Raw genomic sequence first — 22,561 nt, 5'->3', positions numbered from 1 at the left:
AGAGAATGGCGGTAACAATGGAAAGGCCCTGGAAAAGTAGTAATTGTACAACATGGGAATGAAACTGTTGGGCTTCATTCTTCAAGGCTAATCGGTACTGACAATACCTTTACAGATTTGGAACATGATATAGAGTGTGAGGTGACACAATTCGCTTCACATATGCATATATTAGGCAATTATGAATGGCTGACTCTGGCAAATAGAGAATGGATTGATTACGAATGAAGTAACACTAAGTACAGGATAAGGATATTTTTTCAAAAGGACAATTACCAAAAGGTAGGAACAAAGGTGACATACATGCCAGAAAGGACCTTGTGTGGAGGGTTACAACCATCCTAGGAAGAGTAGGGAAAACCACTGGGAAATATAACCATTGATTAAACATACAGCATGAAAGTCAGAAGATGAGACCTGTGGATTGGCAAAATGATGCAAGAATGCGGAATGCCAGAAAGAGCACAAAATTCTAACTGAACTGCAAAGAGGTTGTGATCCCAGGAAAAGATCACAAACTTGCAATCAGTGGGAATCTGGACTCACTGCTTGAAAAGTAGGTAGAGGCAGAAACCCGCAACCTTCAAGAAGCATTTAGATGAGCACTTGAAATGCCATAGCATACAAAGTTACACACCAAATATCAGTCTCCACTTCAGGATTTCTTGGACTTGACTGCTGTGCAAACTGCTCACAATTGCTTTAACTTTCCCAGATGTCTCAAATTATATGGGGCATATACAGAGTGGATAGTCAGAGACTTTTCCCCAGGGTAGACGGGTCAATTACATGGGGACATAGGTTTAAGGTGCGAGGAGCAAGGTTTAGAGGAGATGTACGAGGCAAGTTTTTTTTACACTGAGGGTAGTGGGTGCCTGGAACTCGCTGCCGGAGGAGGTGGTGGAAGCAGGGACGATAGCGACATTTAAGGGGCATCTTGACAAATACATGAATAGAGGGATACGGACCCCGGAAGTGTAGAAGATTTTAGTTTAGACGGGCACCATGGCCGGCGCAGGCTTGGAGGGCCGAAGGGCCTGTTTCTGTGCTGTACGTTTCTTTGTTCTTTGGCATTAAAATGATTTCCACATTCCTGCCTACCCATGATCACTTTCCCTTACTAGTCAAGAATCTACCTCTGCAATAAAGATATTCAAACTCTGCTTCCGCCACTTTTTGAGGAAGACAGTTTCAAAGATTCACGACGCTTTGAGAAAGCATTTTTCCTCATCTGTCTTCAATGGGTGAGTCCTTAGTTTTAAAAAGTGACTCCTACTCCCTGATTCTCCCACAAAAGGAGAAACATCTGACGAATGTGATATAAAATAGTTACTTTAGAGATACTAGTTAATGTAATGTAGAAATAAGCCACTTTTATTCTGGCAGATAGAGACAAAGGGATTGAGACCGCATGGAAAAAGCAGGAAGAGGTGTGTCTATGAGAGTGATGCTGCATTGATAGGGGCCAGGGGCCAGAGGCCAGAGAAAGGGATTGGAAGTGAGCCAATCAGAATAGATCAAACAGGTCAGGAGGGATATAGGCTGACCTATGGGCGTCGAGTATGTGAAACTTGATACCATTTGAATTGATTTGCAGAGATCCCATTGTCTCTTTGTTCATTCGCTTTCTGGAGTGTAGGAGACTGGATGTCTCTTATGTTTCTGTAAGATGAATCAAGCTTGCAAGCTAAATAAATAACTTATTTTTACGTGCAAATCCATCTCAACTTTTATTGAGGCCAGACTGACGGAGAAAGAAATTTGGGAATCAACACATCCACTTGATATCTCCTTGAAATAAAGAAGGCTGAGGGGTAATTTTGTACAAAGCTATGAGGGGAAGAGATGGGGTGGACAGAATAAAACTTTCCCCTGGTGGAGAATTCTAAAACCATGCGACACAGATTCAAGATAAGTGGCAGAAGGTGTAGAGGGGACATGAGGAAAATGTTTTTACACACGGTCATGCGAGTCTGGAATTTGCCTGAGTTGGTGGTGGAGGCAGAGACCCTAAACTCGTATAAAAGGTACCTGGAGCTGCACCTTAAGTGCTCTAAGCTACAGGGTTATTGACTGGGTGCAGGAAGGTGATTAGAAAGGGCACCTGGGTGTCCTAAGGATGGCATAAACCAGATGAGCCGAATGGCATCCATCGGTGCTGTGACTTTTCTATGCTTCTATATCAACCTTGCCAAGGCTGCTCAGGATTTTCACTGTTTCAATCAATTCAATTCATTGTGCAAAAGTGTGTTCCATGCAACAACCCAGTTAGAATTTTTAAAAGGATTCAATTTTATTTAAAAACATTGAGCAGTTTTATTCAGCCCCAGTTCCTCTTTTATTTAAAATGTTATCTTGCGATGTTGGTATGATTCAATGAGGTAATGAGCCAGGGCAAGTGATAGATTTGTTAGTGGGGGAGCATTTTGGAGATAGTGACCACAATTCTGTGACTTTCACTTTAGTAATGGAGAGGGATAGGTACGTGCAACAGGGCAAGGTTTACAATTGGGGGAAGGGTAAATACGATGTTGTCAGACAAGAATTGAAGTGCATAAGTTGGGAACATAGGCTGGCAGGGAAGGACACAAGTGAAATGTGGAACTTGTTCAAGGAACAGGTACTACATGTCCTTGATATGCACGTCCCTGTCAGGCAGGGAAGAGATGGTCGATGGAGGGAACCATGGTTGACAAGAGAGGTTGAATGTCTTGTTAAGAGGAAGAAGGAGACTTATGTAAGGCTGAGGAAACAAGGTTCAGACAGGGTGCTGGAGGGATACAGGATAGCCAGGAGGGAACCGAAGAAAGGGATTAGGAGAGCTAAGAGAGGGCATGAACAATCTTTGGCGGGTAGGATCAAGGAAAACCCCAAGGCCTTTTACACATATGTGAGAAATATGAGAATGACTAGAGCGAGGGTAGGTCCGATCAAGGACAGTAGCGGGAGATTGTGTATTGAGTCTGAAGAGATAGGAGAGGTCTTGAACGAGTACTTTTCTTCTGTATTTACAAATGAGAGGGGCGATATTGTTGGAGAGGACAGTGTGAAACAGATTGGTAAGCTCGAGGAAATACTTGTTAGGAAGGAAGATGTGTTGGGCATTTTGAAAAACTTGAGGATAGACAAGTCCCCCGGGCCTGACGGGATATATCCAAGGATTCTATGGGAAGCAAGAGATGAAATTGCAGAGCCGTTGGCAATGATCTTTTCGTCCTCACTGTCAACAGGGGTGGTACCAGGGGATTGGAGAGTGGCGAATGTCGTGCCCCTGTTCAAAAAAGGGACTAGGGATAACCCTGGGAATTACAGGCCAGTTAGTCTTACTTCGGTGGTAGGCAAAGTAATGGAAAGGGTACTGAAGGATAGGATTTCTGAGCATCTGGAAAGACACTGCTTGATTAGGGATAGTCAGCACGGATTTGTGAGGGGTAGGTCTTGCCTTACAAATCTTATTGAATTCTTTGAGGAGGTGACCAAGCATGTGGATGAAGGTAAAGCAGTGGATGTAGTGTACATGGATTTTAGTAAGGCATTTGATAAAGTTCCCCATGGTCGGCTTATGCAGAAAGTAAGGAGGCATGGGATAGTGGGAAATTTGGCCAGTTGGATAACAAACTGGCTAACCGATAGAAGTCAGAGAGTGGTGGTGGATGGCAAATATTCAGCCTGGATCCCAGTTACCAGTGGCGTACCGCAGGGATCAGTTCTGGGTCCTCTGCTGTTTGTGATTTTCATTAATGACTTGGATGAGGGAGTTGAAGGGTGGGTCAGTAAATTTGCAGATGATACGAAGATTGGTGGAGTTGTGGATAGTAAGGAGGGCTGTTGTCGGCTGCAAAGAGACATAGATAGGATGCAGAGCTGGGCTGAGAAGTGGCAGATGGAGTTTAACCCTGAAAAGTGTGAGGTTGTCCATTTTGGAAGGACAAATATGAATGCGGAATACAGGGTTAACGGTAGAGTTCTTGGCAATGTGGAGGAGCAGAGAGATCTTGGGGTCTATGTTCATACATCTTTGAAAGTTGCCACTCAAGTGGATAGAGCTGTGAAGAAGGCCTATGGTGTGCTCGCGTTCATTAACAGAGGGATTGAATTTAAGAGCCGTGAGGTGATGATGCAGCTGTACAAAACTTTGGTAAGGCCACATTTGGAGTACTGTGTACAGTTCTGGTCGCCTCATTTTAGGAAGGATGTGGAAGCTTTGGAAAAGGCGCAAAGAAGATTTACCAGGATGCTGCCTGGAATGGAGAGTAGGTCTTACGAGGAAAGGTTGAGGGTGCTAGGCCTTTTCTCATTAGAACGGAGAAGGATGAGGGGCGACTTGATAGAGGTTTATAAGATGATCAGGGGAATAGAAATAGACAGTCAGAGACTTTTTCCCCGGGTGGAACAAACCATTACAAGGGGACATAAATTTAAGGTGAAAGGTGGAAGATATAGGAGGGATATCAGAGGTAGGTTCTTTACCCAGAGAGTAGTGGGGGCATGGAATGCACTGCCTGTGGAAGTAGTTGAGTCGGAAACATTAGGGACCTTCAAGCAGCTATTGGATAGGTACATGGATTACGGTTAAATGATATAGTGTAGATTTATTTGTTCTCAAGGGCAGCACGGTAGCATTGTGGATAGCACAATTGCTTCACAGCTCCAGGGTCCCAGGTTCGATTCCGGCTTGGGTCACTGACTGTGCGGAGTCTGCACGTCCTCCCCGTGTCTGCGTGGGTTTCCTCCGGGTGCTCCGGTTTCCTCCCACAATCCAAAGATGTGCAGGTTAGGTGAATTGGCCAATGATAAATTGCCCTTAATGTCCAAATTGACCTTGGTGTTGGGTGAAGGTGTTGGGTTTGGGTGGGGTGCTCTTTCCGGGGGCCGGTGCGGACTGGGGGGGCCGGGTGGCCTCCTTCTGCACTGTAGGTTCAATGATAATCTATGATTAATCTAGGACAAAGGTTCGGCACAACATCGTGGGCCGAAGGGCCTGTTCTGTGCTGTATTTTCTATGTTCTATGTTCTATGATACCAAATGCTGCCTTGCCCAGATGACCATTCTTCATATGCATGGAGTTGGTTTGTGTGTTCATAGGTTAAACAAGGAGGGCAGCTCAGCACAGTCAATTGTTGCTTAGTGTCAGCTTTGAACAAAGGTATTGACCAAGGTGTCCGTGACCAAACTGATACCTTTTTGCAGTTTTGTTGCTGAGCTAATTTCACCTGGATGTTCCATATTAACAGGGTTTCTTGATGCCCGATCAGGCCAGGCATTTGGCAGGTTCTTGTTTGCATAGTGATGGTTCATCAGTGGGCTTACATCAGCATTCCCATCATAATTGCTGTTCATGGATTTTGAACACTGTTTTCCAGGTGAACAGTGAGGGGAAGAGCTACTTAATTTCTGTTTAATCTGACTAACTAGGAATTATTTTGCAATGACTGGCACCGTAGAGCAATTTAAACTGATGTTTCCTGGATTATGAAAAAAAAACATGTAACCTTCGGGTCATAAATTGGGACGGTGAGGTTGGTGTATTTTCCAATTCCCTCTAGCATTGGCTGATGAGTACCTGATTGGCAGAAAAATAAACGGGTACACTGCAATATGATCTAGCAAATATACATTTCTGAATTTTAGTCCAAGGGTGCATTTTTCTCTTTGCTATTGCATTTTAGATCTCTGATCAGTGATGTGCCAAAATTCCTTGGCGTACCAAGCAGGCGGCACTTCTGATGTGCAGCAAAAGGAGTAAAGTTTTAAGGACCACTGCTTAGCAGGGGCGACTGCTGCCCTTTTTGGACTCTGGCTCAAATGAATGCAGGAGTCTTATTTTGGGTGGTATTAAAAAAAAGAAAATTGAGGAACATCACTCAGCGAATGCAACCAAGGTGGGGTGGGACATACAGCAATCTATTTTCTCAGTCACCAACATCTGTTTCAAGATCTATAGGCATCAGAACTCTCATTGAAAACTACAGCTGAACCTCTTCAGAAGCAGAATTATTCATAGAATTTACAGTGAAGAAGGAGACCATTCAGCCCATCGAGTCTGCACCGGCCCTAGGAAGGAGCACCGTACTTAACTCCATGCCTCCACCCTATCCCAGTAACCCCACCTAATCCTTTTGGACACTAAGGGCAATTTATCATTGTCAATCCACCTAACCTACACTTCTTTGGACTGTGGGAGGAAACCGGAGCACCCGGAGGAAACCCATGCACACACTGGGAGAACGTGCAGATTCCACACTGACCCAAGCTGGGAATCGAACCTGGGGCCCTGGAGCTGTGAAGCAACAGTGCTAACCACTGTACTGCCCTTATTTAGCCAGCACAATGCAGTATAAGTGGAGCATGGTTATAAAATACAAATTAGTTGGGTAAAATCAATGCTGGCCACAATGTGGTCTTCCAAGTGTGGTTAATGGGGAAATCGCACAGTTCCCATTCTGCCCAGCACTTGTGGTGTCACTTTATAAAGCTGAAACAAAAGGACCCAACCAATCTGGTGTAGTCTCTACCCAACTGAATTGGTTACTGTTTGGCTAGGTTTAGCTGATAAATGGATGCAGCAATGTTAAGCTTTGACCTCCGTGTACAACTGGATTATGTCAATGCTTCTCATTTGTGGGTGGTGGTGCTAACTTTTGGTTGGTTCAATTGGCTCTGTTTTAGAACCTTTGCTCTAGAGGCGCCAGGTATCTTTATGATACCGCCACAAGGTTCAAGTTCAAGTACTGATCAATAACTCAACACACCAATTAGTAAGTTTCAAATCAAAACACATTTATTATACACAGTCAATCGCTACTCATGCATGAATTCTACTTTCTAGACTATTCTCTATCACTAAAAGGCCTATACTTAGCCAACAAGGTCAGGGGAACAAATGGCCTTTCGTTCGGGTTCTGAAACTGCAGGCTTCAAAGCTGGTACGGACTAGTAGCTAGGAGCGCCTATCTCATAGCGTGCGTTGATTGGAGACTTACTTGGTTGGTGCGGCAGCTTGGGCAGGTCACTCTCAAGGGTTGATTCGCTGCTGAGTGACCCTGTCAAGAGGGAAGATTTGAACTTGGGGACTCTATAGCCCCCAGGGGCTTCCCGCCCTTCGGGGCGGATCCCGTACCTGGTTCCAAGTGATTGGACTACGTTCCGATCACTTGGATCAATTTCTCCAATACTGGAGCTGTTCCCTGATCGCTGGGTGATCCCTGAGTGTCTGTTGGCCTTCCTTTGTCTTGGCTCCTGCTGCGCCGAGGAGTCTGGCTTGGCCTTATTCACCTAAAGTGTTTCAATTGTGCCCGGAGAGCGCTCATTAATATGCAGATGGCTGCTGGTTTCAGTGCTGTCTGGGCTTTTGCAAGTTCTAATACACAGGATTTCTGCACTTGCTAGTTTTTGTCTGTGTTGGCTGAATTTCCCTGCAGCCTTTGTGGATTTCCATTTTAAGTCGGGAAGTGGCCAACCCAGGTGGCTACAGTGGATAATTGTATAATAGTGTGTGTTCTAACTGTGAGCCTCTGCTCAGCTGGGCTTCCAATGTTAAGTTCTCTATTAATTTACTGACTTAAAAGGCTTTGAGTGTTGACCTTCAAATGCTAAGAGAATTTTATTTCAAACCTCACAAATGCTCGGCGATTACATATATTTTTCTTGAGTACCCGCACTTTTTTTTAAAATATGCAAAACCTGCAGGTTTTGCTCAGTGTTTGAGCCGAGGCAACATTTTATCTATAAAGGCTTATTCAAAGTGAAATAAAAGGCAGTTTACCCTTTTGGGAGTTGCATGAATCCTGTTCTAATCCAACTTTATAGAGGAACCTTGAAAGCATTATATAAAAAATCATTCCTTGGAGGTGCTAGAATACAACTTGGATGGCGACCAAGTTGTGTGGTTCTTTACATCAAAGGTACGTGGGAGGGTGGGTGCTGCCTTTTACATAAGATATTACTCCAGTGTCTGTCTTTTCCCCCCAGTGGTGCAAAATATTTCATGGCGCTATTTCGAAGAGGAGCATGGGAGCTCTTCCATTAGTTTGGCTAACATTTATAACATATTCATAACATTTATCCTGCAATCATAGTTGAAACTGATTATCTGGTGGGACTTTGTTATGTGCGAATTATCTCCTGGTTCCTGTTTTAGCCCACTGATTGCACTTGAAAATGCTTCATTGGTTGTAAAATGGTTTGGGATGTCCCGGGGTCTTTGTCCGAAGGCATAACTGGTACATGATCATGACTAAAAACACTGGTTGATTCTAGTTTTGATTCTTGTTTCCATGACACAGGCCAGTTTTATCACCTATGCAGGCTCATGGACCGTATCAGAGGTTTAACATCTATGGTCTATTTTTGTACTTCTGGCCTCTATTAAAGGAAAGCAGGGCAGTACAGGAGAGGTTTTCCCATTTCCAGCTGCTTTCAGTCGAAATGCATTGTTGTGCAATAACGTATACATGGGTCACTTCATAATATTTATCTCTCGTTTGAGCGTGCAATGAAGATGAAAGCATTTCTGCAGAATATAACTCCGATTATTTGGGACTGTATACATCACTCTAGAGCTGTGACCGTCAACATGACCAGTTTACGTTCAACTGCAATAGCTAAACCATTGTGCTCAGAGTGAGTTGGATACGTGGGACATATTCAATTGATCTTTCATTAAAGATTAGGTAATAAGACTGTTTCATAAGAACTAGTAGCAGGAGTAGACAATTCAGTCCCTCTGCCATTCAATAAGATCATGGCTTATCCCAAATCTGCCTCAACTCCACTTTCTTGTCCGTTCTCCATAACCCTTAAATTACTAATTAAAAATCTGTCTCATTGACCCAGCATCCACTGCACTCTGGAGTAGTGAATTCCACAGATTTATGACCCTGTGAGAGAAGTAATTGCTTCTCATCTATTTTAAATCTGGAACCCTGATCCCAAAACTAACCTCTCATTCTAGATTGCCCACAAGAGGAAGCATCTGCTCTACATGTAATTTGTCAATACCTTTTATCATTTTATATACCTCAATTAGATCTCCCGTCATTCTTCTAAACTCGAGAACATAGAACATTACAGCGCAGTACAGGCCCTTCGGCCCTCGATGTTGCATCGACCTGTGAAACCACTCTAAAGCCCATTTACACTATTCCCTTATCGTCCATATGTCTATCCAATGACCATTTGAATACCCTTAGTGTTGGCGAGTCCACTACTGTTGCAGGCAGGGCATTCCACACCCTTACTACTCTCTGAGTAAAGAACCTACCTCTGACGTCTGTCTTATATCTATCTCCCCTCAATTTAAAGCTATGTCCCTTATAGGCTTAAACTGCTCAATCTCCCTTCAAAATGCAAACCCATCATCTCTGGAATCAATCTAGTGAACCTCCTCTGAACTGCTTCTAATGCAAATACATCACTCCTCAAAAAAGGGGACCAAAACTGTACACAGCACTCCAGGTACGGTCTCACCAATGCCTTGTACAGTTGCAGCAACCTAGTTTATACTCTTCCTTAAATATAAAGGCCAAAATTCCATTTACCTTCCTTATTACCTGCTGTACTTGCATGATAGTTTTCTGCGATTCATGTACGAGGACTCCCAGATCCCTCTGCACCGAAGCACTCTGAGGTTTTCTTCCATTTAGATAAGTTGCTTTTCCATTTTTCCCACCAAAATGGATAACCTCACACTTATCTACCTTAAACTCAATCTGCCAAATTTTGGCCCACTTACTTAACCTCTCTATATTCATTTGCAAATTGCTTCTTTCCTCATTGCAACTTACTATCCCACCTATTTTAGTGTCATCTGCAAATTTGGCTTTGGTAACAAGTCATTAATATATATTGTAAATAGTTGGACCTGTGGACCAAAACCTGTGGCACCCCACTAGTTACATCTTGCCAACCAGAAAAAGACCCTTTTATCCCAATACTCTGCCTTCTGTTAGTTAACCAGTCACAAGTAGGCTTACATTAACACTGCAATTGAAGTTACCATGAAAAGCCCCTAGTCACCACATTCCGGCACCTGTTTGGGTACACTGAAGGAGAATTCAGAATCTCCAAATTACCTAACAGCACATCTTTCGGGACTTCTGGGAAGAAACTGGATACCTGGAGGAAACCCGGGTGTTACACATTGAATCTCCGTTGATCCCTGTATTCCTCTCAACCTCACCTCCTAATTTCTCCACCAACGATGGCCATATCTTCAGCTGCCCTGACCCCAAGCTCTGGAATTCTTTCTCGATATCTCTCCAACTCCCTACCCTGCATTGCTGCTTTAAGACCGTCCTTAAAAGCTGTTACTTGGACCAAGCTTTTGGCTATCTGACCTAATATTTCCTTATGTGGTACAATGTCACTTCTTGAGTCATGTTATTACATTAAATGTCTTTTATAAATGGGTTACATGATATTAAAACATCAGGAAGCATCATGATGAGAAGCTGCAACTTTCCAAATATCTCAGAATTTGCATGGCCCAGTGGTGGGAATATATATTTTTTAATTTAAAAGTCCCAATTTATTTTTCAATTAAGGGGTAATTTAGTACAGCCAATCCACCTACCCTGCACATCTTTGGGTTGTGGGGGTGAGACCCATGCAGATATAGGGAGAATGGTGGGAATATTGAAAATATATTCTGGAAAGTAATTAGTAGCTCTGGGACAGCCGAGGTTTTGCCCGAACCTCTGGCTGAGCTGCAACTACCACAGCTGTAATTTGGAAGGGAGATCAGCGGTTACATTTTTCTCCAGAGTTTTTGGTGATCTGCTAAAGTTATGTTGGATAATTAGGAAAGTCCCTGTTGAAATTATAGGTGCTTTTTTTCCCCCCTTTTCCAGGGTTTGGTAGTGAGATGGATGGATAGTTGGTTGGCACGTGAGGTTTAAACCAATTGTAGGATGGGGTGAAACATTCATGAATCTGATGAAATTCACAAAGCCTACTCCCGGATAGATTTTTTTGTTCTGAGCAGAGCGCTGATCCCGAAAGGGGAGGGAATGGAATATTCGGCCATAGCCATCTCAGACCACGCCCCGCACTGGGTGGAACTGGAGTTGGGAGAGGAGAGGGACCAATGCCCGTTGTAGCGTTTGGATGTGGGATTACTGGCAGATGAGGAGGTGTGCGGGAGGGTGCAGGGGTGCATTGAAAGGTATTTGGAGGCCAACGACAACAGGGAGGAGCAGGTGGGGGTGGTATGGGAGGCGCTGAAGGCAGTGGTCAGGGGAGAGTTAATCTCCATCAGGGCTCACAGGGAGAAGAGAGAGGGCATGGAAAGGGAGAGGTTAGTGGGGGAGATTTTATGGGTGGACAGGAGATATGCAGAGGCCCCTGAAGAGGGACTACTCGGGGAGAGGCGAAGTTTCCAGACTGAGTTCGACCTGTTGACCACAGGGAAGGCAGAGGCACAGTGGAGGAAAGCACAGGGGGCGACGTATGAGTATGGGGAGAAGGCGAGCCGGATGCTGGCACATCAGCTCCGTAAGAGGATGGCAGCGAGGGAGATAGGTGGAGTCAAGGATGGAAGGGGAACTACGGTGCGGTGCAAGTAAATGAGGCATTTAAGGCCTATGAGGAGCTATACAGATCCCAGCCCCCAGCGGGGGAAGAGGGGATGCAACGATTTTTGGACCAACTGAGGTTCCTGAGGGTGGAGGAGCAGAAGGTGGCGAGTTTGGGGGCGCCAATTGGGTTGGAGGAGCTGATTAAAGAACTGGGGAACATGCAGGCGGGGAAGGCCCCGGGACCAGATGGGTTCCCGGTTGAGTTCTATAGGAAGTATGTAGACCTGTTAGCCCCGTTGCTGGTGAGGACTTTCAATGAGGCAAGGGAGGGGGGGACCCTGCCCCCGACAATGTCTGAGGCAATGATCTCTTTGATCCTGAAGTGGGATAAGGACCCACTGCAATGTGGGTCGTATAGGCCGATTTTGCTCCTTAACGTGGATGCTAAGTTGCTGGCAAAAGTGCTGGCTACGAGGATCGAGGACTGTGTCCCGGGGGTGATTCACGAGGACCAGACGGAATTTGTAAAGGGCAGGCAGCTAAACACCAATGTGCGGAGGCTCCTAAACGTGATAATGATGCCATCGGTGGAGGGAGAGGCGGAGATAGTGGCAGCTATGGACGCGGAGAAGGCCTTTGACTGAGTAGAGTGGGAGTATCTCTGGGAAGTGTTGCGGAGGTTTGGGTTTGGGGAGGGGTTCATCAGTTGGGTTAAGCTCCTATATAGAGCCCCGGTGGCGAGTGTGGTTACGAATCGGCGGAGGTCGGAGTATTTTTGGCTGTATCGAGGGACGAGGCAGGGGTGCCCCCTGTCCCCCCTGTTTGCATTAGCAATTGAACCTTCGGCCATGGCATTAAGGGAGTCCAGGAAATGGAGGGGGCTGGTCCGCGGGGGAGAGGAGCATCGAGTGTCGCTGTATGCAGACAACCTGTTGCTGTATGTGGCGGATCCGGTGGAGGTCATGCAGACCCTAAGGGAGTTTGGGGACTTCTCGGGCTATAAGCTCAATGTAGGGAAAAGTGAGCTCTTTGTGGTGCATCCTGGGGACCAGGGAAGAGGGATAGACGACCTACTGTTGAGGAGGGTGGAAAGGAGCGTTCGGTACTTGGGGATCCAAGTAGCTAGGAGTTGGGGGGCCCTGCATAAACTTAATTTGATGCGGCTGGTGGAGCAGATGGAGGAGGACTTCAAACGATGGGACATGTTGCCACTCTCGCTAGCGGGCAGAGTACAGTCGATTAAAATAATGGTCCTCCTGAGGTTTCTTTTTGTGTTCCAGTGCCTTCCAATTATGGTCACCAAGGCCTTTTTTAAGAGGGTAGGCAGGAGCATCATGGGTTTTGTGTGGGCAAACAAGACCCCGAGGGTAAGGAGGGGGTTTCTGGAGCGTAGTAGAGACAGAGGAGGGCTGGCGTTGCCGAATCCGGGTGGCTACTATTGGGCAGCCAACGTGGCGATGATCCGTAAGTGGACTATGGAGGGAGAGGGGGCGGCATGGAAGAGGTTGGCGATGGCGTCCTGCAAAGGAACGAGCCTGGGGGCGCTGGTGACGGCACCGCTGCCGCTCTCGCCGACAAGGTACACCACGAGTCCGGTGGTGGCGGCAACGCTAAAGATCTGGGGGCAGTGGAGACGACACAAGGGTGCGATGGGAGCCTCGGTGTGGTCCCCGATCAGGGATAGCCATCGGTTTGTCCCAGGAAGGATGGACGGGGGGTTTCAGAGCTGGCATCGGGCAGGGACTAGAAGAATGGGGGACCTGTTCATCGATGGGACATTTGCGAGCTTAGGGGCGCTGGAGGAGAAGTTTGGGCCAACCCCGGGAAACGCTTTCAGGTACATGCAAGTGAGGGCGTTTGTGAGGCGGCAGGTGAGGGAATTTCCGTTGCTCCTGGCACAGGGGATTCAGGACAGGGTGATTTTGGGTGTATGGGTCGGAGAGGGCAAGGTGTCGGCGATATATCAGGAGATGAAAGAAGAGGAGGAGGCTCTGGTAGAGGAGCTGAAGGGCAAATGGGAGGAGGAGTTGGGGGAGGAGATTGAAGAGGGTCTGTGGGCTGATGCCCTAAGTAGGGTTAATTCCTCTTCCTCGTGTGCCAGGCTCAGCCTGATACAGTTTAAGGTTATTCACAGAGTGCATATGACAGGGGCGAGGCTGAGTAGGTTCTTTGGGGTGGAGGACAGATCTGGGAGGGGCTCAGGAAGCCCTGCTAATCACGCCCACATGTTCTGGTTGTGCCCGGCACTGGATGGATTCTGGAGGGGTGCTGCGAGGGCTATGTCTGAGGTGGTGAAAGTCCAGGTCAAACCAAGTTGGGGGCTAGCACTATTTGGAGTGACGGACGAGCCGGGAGTGCAGGAGGCAAAAGAGGCCGGTATCTTGGCCTTTGTGTCCCTGGTAGCCCGGCGGAGGACCTTGCTAATGTGGAAAGATGCGAAGCCCCCCAGTGTGGAAGCCTGGATAAATGACATGGCTGGGTTCATCAAGCTGGAGAGGATAAAGTTTGCCTTGAGAGGGTCTGCGCAGGGGTTCTTCAGGCGGTGACAACCGTTCCTAGACTATCTCGTGGAGCGTTAGAATGAGGTCGGTCAGCAGCAGCAGCAACCCAGGGGGAGGGGAGGGGGGGACGTTTCTTCCTAGGGGCACTTGAGAAAGGAAATACATAAACATATGGGAAAGTCGATATGTGCGGGAGGAACCCATTGTAAGTTCTGTATTATGTTGAATTGATATGTTTATGTCTTGCTATGCGACTTTTCTTTTCTTGTTTTGTTATGGGGGGGGGGGGGTTTGAATGGTTGAAAATTTTTGTTGAAAAATACAGAATAAACATAATTTAAAAAAAAAATTTTTATCTGATTAAATTTTCTCCTTCGGAACTTGTGAATGGTGTACAGATGACTGAAATATATGGAGTATGCGTAGATTTGGCATTAAATGTGCAGCAGCAATCAAAAAAGGAAAACCTAATGCCATACAGCTAAGTATATGCCAGAGCACAATTTCAGCATCATGATCTCTTATCGCTAATTTTATTGTCACAAGTAGGCTTACATTAACACTGCAATGAAGTTACTGTGAAAAGCCCCTGGTCGCCACATTCCGGCACCTGTTCGGGTACATAGAGGGAGAATTCAGGATGTCCAACTCACCTAACAGCATGTCTTTTGGGACTTGTGGGAGGAAACCGGAGCACCTGGAAGAAACCCACGCAAGCCGCAGAAGCAATACAGAACAGACTGTTACAACTCAAGACTATAACCTTAAAGAGACAACATAAGAGCAAGACAGAATCACTACAGTGCAGAAGGAGGACATTTGTCCCATCGGGTCTGCACCGATCCTCCAAAAGAGAACCCTACCTAGGCCCACCCCTTTCTCTGCCCATGAACATAACCCCACCTAACCACATCTTTAGACACCAAGGGGCAATTTAGAATGGCCAATCCACCTCACCTGCATATCATTTGACTGGGAGGAAACTGGAGCGCTTGGAGGAAACCCATGCAGGCATCGGGAGAAAGAGCAAACTCCACACAGTCACCTAAGGCTGTAATCGAATCCGGGTCCCTGACGCTGTGAGGCAGTGACTACTGTGCCACCGGAAAGATACGGGATAAACCATTTAGGACTGAGATGTGAAGAATTTTCTTCACCAGAGAATGGTGAGCCTATGGAATTCACTACACCACGGAAAGAAGTTGAAGCCGAAACATTGTATGTTTTCAAGAAAGTGTTAGATATAGCTGTTGGGGCTAAAGAGATCAAAGGTATGGAGGGAAAGCGAGAACAGGTTCCTGAGTTGGATGATCATAATGAATGCCTATTATTTTCTATGAGAGTAATTCTGGTAAGAGTGCTGGATTTCATTCTGTTTCTTGCAGAGAGGAAGTTAATTGAGAGGTAAAAATGCTGAACTGGGAAATTAAAGAAATGGTCATTTTCTTGGACTTTTAGAACTCCCAATAAATAGTATCAAGGGCAGCATGGTGGCACAGTGGTTAGCATTGCTGCCTCACAGCTCCAGGGACCTGGGTTCAATTCCAGCCTTGGGTCACTCTGTGTGGAATTTGTACATTCTTCCCATGTCTGTGTGGGGTTCCTCCGGATGCTCCGGTTTCCTTCTACAGTCCAAAGATGTGCAGATAAGGTGGATGGGCCATGCTAAATTGCCCCTTAGTTTCCAAAAGGTTAGGTGGGGATATGGCAGGGGGGTTGGCCTCGGTAGGATGCTCTTTACAATTGTCAATGCAGACTCGATGGGCTGAAAGGGATTTTATGATTCTATACAAAATGAACCTGAAGCACTGCACTTCAAACTATTAAGGCAAGAAAGCAGCAGATTCTACCCAACTTAAGACATATTTATGATTTAACAGGATGTTCTTTAGCTAAAGAACAAATCAACACTTCATATAAGAAATAGCAGAGTTCTGTTGGAACTGTAATGCCAGTGGGTAAGCTAGGACAGGCCAAATGAGCTAATCTTTTTGTATCCATCATTAAGAACATAAGAACTAGGAGCAGAAGTAGGCCCCTCGAGCTTGCTCCGCCATTCAATAAGGTCATGGCTGATCTTTTTGTGGACTCGGCTCCACTTACCCACCTGCTCACCATAACCCTTAATTCCTTTACTGTTCAAAAATCTATCTATCTTTGCCTTGAAAACATTCAACGGCGCAGCCTCAACTGCTTCACTGGGCAGGGAATTACACAGATTCACAACCCTTTTGATGAAGAAGATCCTCCTAAACACAGACCTAAATCTGCTCCCCCTTATTTTGAGGCAATGCCCCCTAGTTCCAGTTTCACCCGCCAGTGGAAACAAACTCTGCTTCCATCTTATCTATTCCCTTCATAATTTTTTATGTTTCTGTAAGATCCCCCCTCATTCCTCTACATTCCAATAAGTATAGTCCCAGTCTATTCAGTCTCTCCTCACACGCTAATCCTTTCAACTCATGAATCCACCTAGTGAATCTCCTGTGCATCCCCTGCAGTGCCAGTACATCCTTTCTCAAGAAAGGAGACAAAAACTGTACACAGTACTCCAGGTGTGGCCTCACCAGCACACTATAAAGCTGCAAAATAACCTCCCTGTTTTTAAACTCCATCCCTCTAGTAATAAAGGACAAAATTCCATTTGCCTTCTTAATTACAAGCTGGACCTGCAAACTAACTTTTTGTGATTCGTGCACAAGGACACCCAGGTCCCTCTGCACAGCAGCATGCTGCAATTTTTTACCATTTAAATAATAGTCCATTTCTATCTAAATGCCTCATACCTGTTGGACAAGGTCAAGAGCTGAATTCAGGATCCCTCTACCTGCCTCACTTGCAGTCACACCCTGCTGTCCCTGACCACTGACCGTATTTGAGGTACTTAATCTATGGGGTGTGATTGCCTCCTGAAACAAAGTGTCCAGGTAACTCCCCCCCTCCTGGATGTGCGCAGTGTCTGAAGCTCAGACTGCAGCTCATTAATTCTAAGCCAAAGTTTCTCGAACAACAAACACTTGCTGCAGATGTGGTCACTGCAGCTCGCAATGGGATCTGCCAGCTCCCACATCATACAGCTACAGCACATCACCTGCCCAGCCATCTCCAATAGTTAATTTATTAATCAGTTTTGCAGTGTTCTTTTTCAAATTTAGTGCAGATTTCCTACCAGCCGATCAGGTCACAGCTTAACTTTGATGTCAATTTTTCAGGGTTTTTTCTTAGCTACAATGTACACTCTGTGCTGCTGCTCTGCCTATCCGACTGCTCCTGCAGACTAGGCCACGGATCCCCGAGGTAAGTTAGTTTTTATATTCACTCTGCTGCTGCTCCGCCTTCCGACTGGTCCCTGCAGACGAGGTATCATTGGAACTAACTGACATATAATTCGGCCAGAAACCTATTTTACATCCAAATTGATCTGATTCCCAGACAAACCTCATGTGGCTTCTCCTCTCAGTTGAGCCTCAATGGTCCTCAAATTGCCATTAACCTCCAGCCTCACCTCTAACCGAATGCCAGGAGCTCATGGGCGTTTGGCACTAAATTTGAGACCATTCAGCTGCTTTTGCAGCTTCCCTCTTTCCACTAGCCCATCAAGCCAAACATCCCATAAAATAAATCCTGCCCTAGCCCAGAAGTCGCATTTTCCTCTTAATTTCTCCTGTCTTTCCTCATTCCCTTTCCAAACTAATTTCCATGTGATGCACTTCTTGTTGCCTCTCCACCAAACTGCTCATTGCAACTTCTTGTTGTAACCTCCATGTGAGCTGGCGCTTAACAGTTCTCTTTTAGGTAATGTGTCCTTCCTCTTCAAAGCCCCTGTGAAGAAACCTAATCTTGGCCCCTCTGTCTTTGCAAATTATAGCCCCATCTCCACTCTCTCCTCCAAAGTTTGTGAATATATTACTACCAAATCAATGGGAATCTTTCATGCAACAACTCTTCTTTTGGACCCTTTCAGTCAAGTTTCCGCCACAGTAACATTACTGAAAATGTTCATCACAAACTCTCAAATACCCCCCACCCCACCCCCTGTCCATCTCCCAGATGGGTGACTCCCCATGTCTGGTTTCATTCTTAGCTACCCACTTGCAGTAGAGAATCACCTGCAAAGGCTTTTGTTCCTGCACCCTATCTTTACCTGTGGAGTCACCAAAGGATCTATTCTTGGTCCCATATTGTCTCTTCAGTGACATTATTTGAAAATGCAATGTTATTTTCCCCTTATACCCCCAGCTCTATCTCACCATTACCTCTCTTACCCCTCCTAAGTACCTGATTTGACATCCTGCCTGTCTAACATCCAATCATGGTTGAGAACAAAATTCCTCCAACTAAATATCAGGAAGTCCTATACTATTTGTTTTGGTTCCTGCCACAAACTCAGCTCCTTTGCCTCTAATTCCATTCCTCTCCCTGGCCATTATCTCAGGCTGGTTCGGACAGTTCGCAAGCTTGATTCCTACATGATTTATTAATCCTATTGACCACCTTAAGTGCACAGTCCATTTCTGTTCAATTTTACATCACATAATATTGGTATGTTGTCCTCCAGTGACTTACAACCAAATGCACACAAACCACATGCAACTCAAATGTTAGTAGAGCCACAACATACTTGCTTACAATTAAGAGAACAACGTTTGCCAATCACATAACCTAAGTGCTTGTGTTATGACTTTGCATTATCACAACAGGACTGGCCAGACTCATCCATCACTTTTCATTGCAATTCCTTTTTTTTGCAGCAAGTTCTTGCTGCTGAACAGTTTAAAGGGTAGAAAGTAGATCGCTACTACAGCGGAGGGATGGAAGATTTAAAAAACTTTGAATCAACAGCCTGTTCTCATTGGGCTCAGCTACACAGAGGCATTGGCTAAGGCTGGGCAGCTGTCTCTTCTATTGTCTAATGGTGTGTCAAAGGGGATTTAAACAGGAGTGCAATGATATGTTAATAGAGGGAGGTAGTGTGCCACCTGGACCTCACTGTAATAGAATGGCAGTAACTGCAGACTCTCACCAAGAAGGAAGTCTTGAAAGGCCATTTTGGGGCAGAGTGAAAGCAAGATGCCTTATAGTAAGGAAGCATCATTATGATGTGTGTCCTCCCTGGAACACTTACAGCTTGCCAAATGGCAGTAAAGACATGGAGGAAAGGAAATTAGGTCCAAAGTTAATTCTTTTTAGCAAAGCACGTTATTAACATGAATCTTTAATTTCCACGATTAAAGTCACATTTCCATGTTCGCAAAAACTACTTTGTGGCCTTAAACTATCATCTGATTTGATTTTGGCTGAAACTCAAATGATGCACTTTTTTAAAGACAGGAAGAATGTACTATGTCAAGTAGAATGTAGGTCCATATCCATTTTAGGCTGCAAGGCTTAATTGCAGATTTGAATGGTGGGATCAGTTAGAGGTCAGGCTAAAGACCAGAATCCTCATTTTATTGATTTGGTCAATTAGCTAATTGGGAAACAGTGGAATCGATATGTCTTCATTGCGGACAACAGGGGGGGGGGATGTGCAGGGAATGAAATGTGAAGTGTTTCAAGAGATTTACATTTGAAAGAGGGAGTGGATGGAAGAGGCAAAGAAAGCAAATTCCCTGATTTGTAACAGTAGTGGTTTACAGACTTGACTGTTCTACATTTATGCCAAGTTGGTTTTTAGTTGTCTTCCACTTCTACAGAGAAAGACAAAAATAGGGTTTGGAGTAGATTGCATGCACACATTGACCCAGTTGGATACATGGAATAAATTTGGCTTATCATTAAATGTGACTAAAAAAATAATAGGGTACTCTAAGTGTATTTTAAAAATCATTAAATCTGACTGAGAAGTGTTACCGAGGCTCTGACTGCATATTTTCTATTATTTCATGGGGTGTGGGTGTCGCTGGCAAGACCCATCCCTAATTGTCCTTGAACTGAGTGGTTTGCTAGGCCATTTCAGGGGACATGTGCCAACCACTGCTGTGGGTCTGGAGTCATATGCAAATCAGACAGGCTAAGGACAGTAGATTTTCTTCCCGAACCCAGATGGGTTTATATGACAATTGATAGTTTCATGATCACCTCTTTATATTAGATTTATATTCCAGATTTATTAATCACGCACCTATTGCATTAGACTGGGATTACTAGTCCAATCACACAACCATAATGCCCATATAATAGAAGCAAACCTCTTAATATATATTTTTTTTATTGACCTGAGTGTATTTCTGAGGGTATTTAAAAGTCAACCACATTGTTGTCTGGAGTTACGTGTAGGCAAGGACAGCAGATTTCCTTGGATATCGACAATGGTCATGATTAGACATTTTTTAAACTCCAGATTTTTATTGAATTCAAATTTCGCTATCTGCCGTGGTGGGATTTGAACCCAGATCCCCAGAGCATTACCCTGGGTCAATGACAATACCACTGCACCACCCCTAGTTAAGGAAGTGATTTATGGATGAGGGATCTTCAATGACGTGGATACATTGCAGTAGCTGGGACCTTCAACTTTCGCTTTAATGAGGAGATTGGATAAAGGTGCTCAAAATCATTTCCAGACAGCATGGATAGGGAGACACTATTCTATTGGTGGAATGGGGGAGATCCAGAGTTCACTAATTTAAGGTTATTGACAAAATAACCAGTGGTGAGATGTGGAGAAACCTTTCTTATGCAACATGTGGTTAGGTTTTGGAATGCACTGTCTTGGAGCGCGGTGGAGGCAGATTCAATCGTGGCTTTCAAAAGGGAATTGGATAAGCACCTGAAGGGAGACAACTTACAGAGCTTAGGGAAAAGGTCCATGGAGTGAAACTACAGTCTGCTCTTGCAGGCACAATAGGCTAAATGGCCTTTGCTGGAACCATTCTATGATTCATAGCTGTGTCTGTTGACAGGTTGACCGAGGTTACACCTCTACCTCTGGAACAAAGAAGATTAACAGGTGGTCTTGGAATATTGCGAGTTTTTTTAAGTTGCTGGAGCAACTAAAATAACAACCGGCAGCTGGCATGGGAGATATTTACTTATTTATTGATGCATGATCAATTGCACAGAGACGAGAGTTGAATACAAGTGAGGCTTTATTACTCTAAGATGTGTGGCCTCCCACAGCAGCTGGCAAAATGGCTGCTGTATACGGAGCACACATATTTATACTCCGCCTACTGAGCGGAGCCAGCAGGCAGGAGCTACCCCCGTACCTGTAGTACAGGGCCTTATCACACATCTCCTAATATATACAACAGTGGTGGTTACCACATTCACCCCCTGTTAAAATTGAGCCCGGCGGGAGTGGTGGAGAACTATATACAGAGGAAGCTTAATATACAGAAGCGAAAAAAATATTTCTTTCTGAAGTCCAGTACAAGGTGGTTTGATAGTCCTGAACCAATTATAGATTTAGCCGGTCCGGGGCCTTGATGTGGCTTTGGGAGCGACACAGTGGTGGCGGCGATTCCGGTGTTGGTCTGGTCCTCGGTGACTCCGGGGCATGTCAAAATCCTCTTCATCCTCGGGCGTGGGCAGGGGGAGGACGGATGGTCCTGGGGGGGGTTGCTGCTGGATGCGCCGGGGAGGGGGGGTGGGGGCTGGAGCCGGGCCGGAGGGGTGTGTGTGTGTGTGGAACCTGCTGGTACCAGGTCCCTGAGGGAGACAGTATCCTGGCGGCCATCCGGGTATGCTACGTAGGCATACGTTAGCGTGGAGTAACAGCACCCTTTCAACCAACGCCTTGTGGAGTCGGACATGCCTACGGAGGAGTACGGGTCCTGGAGCTGCGAGCCAAGTCGGGAGCGACACCCCGGATGTGGACTTCCTGGGGAAGGCAAAGAGACGTTCATGGGGTGTGTCGTTAGTGGCGGTGCATAGTAGCGACCGAATGGAGTGCAGTGCATCAGGGAGGACCTCCTGCCAGCAGGAGGCCGGGAGATTTCTGGATCGTAGGGCCAGTTGGACGGCCCTCCAGAACGTCCCGTTCTCCCTCTCGACCTGCCCATTTCCCCAGGGTTATATCTGGTCATCGTGCTGGAGGCGATACCCCTGCTGAGCAGGACCTGACGCAGCTCATCGCTCATGAATGTGGATCCCCTGTCACTGTGGATGTAGGCGGGGAAGCCAAACAACACGAAGATTGTGTTGAGGGGTTTGATGACGGTGGCAGACGTCATATTGGGGCATGGGATGGTGAAGGGGAATCTGGAGTATTCATCAACCACACTGAGGAAATACGTGTTACGGTCGGTGGAGGGGAGGGGCCCTTTGAAATCCACGCTGAGGCGTTCAAAGGGGTGGGAGGCCTTCACCAAGCACGTGCGGTCCGGCTGGTAGAAGTTCAGTTTGCACTCCACACAGTCCTGGCAGTCCCTGGTGATTGCCCTGACTTCCTCGACGGAGTAGGGCAGATTGCGGGCCTTTATGAAATGGTACAACCATGTGACTCCCAGGTGACAAAGGTTATCGTGCAGGGTCCGGAGTCGGGCCACCTGTGCGCTGGCACATATACCTCGGGATAGAGCATCTGGGGGATCATTGAG

This window comes from Scyliorhinus torazame, chromosome 1, assembly GCF_047496885.1.
Source record: "Scyliorhinus torazame isolate Kashiwa2021f chromosome 1, sScyTor2.1, whole genome shotgun sequence".
In the NCBI taxonomy this organism is placed as follows: domain Eukaryota; kingdom Metazoa; phylum Chordata; class Chondrichthyes; order Carcharhiniformes; family Scyliorhinidae; genus Scyliorhinus; species Scyliorhinus torazame.
This window is presented reverse-complemented; position numbering follows the sequence as displayed.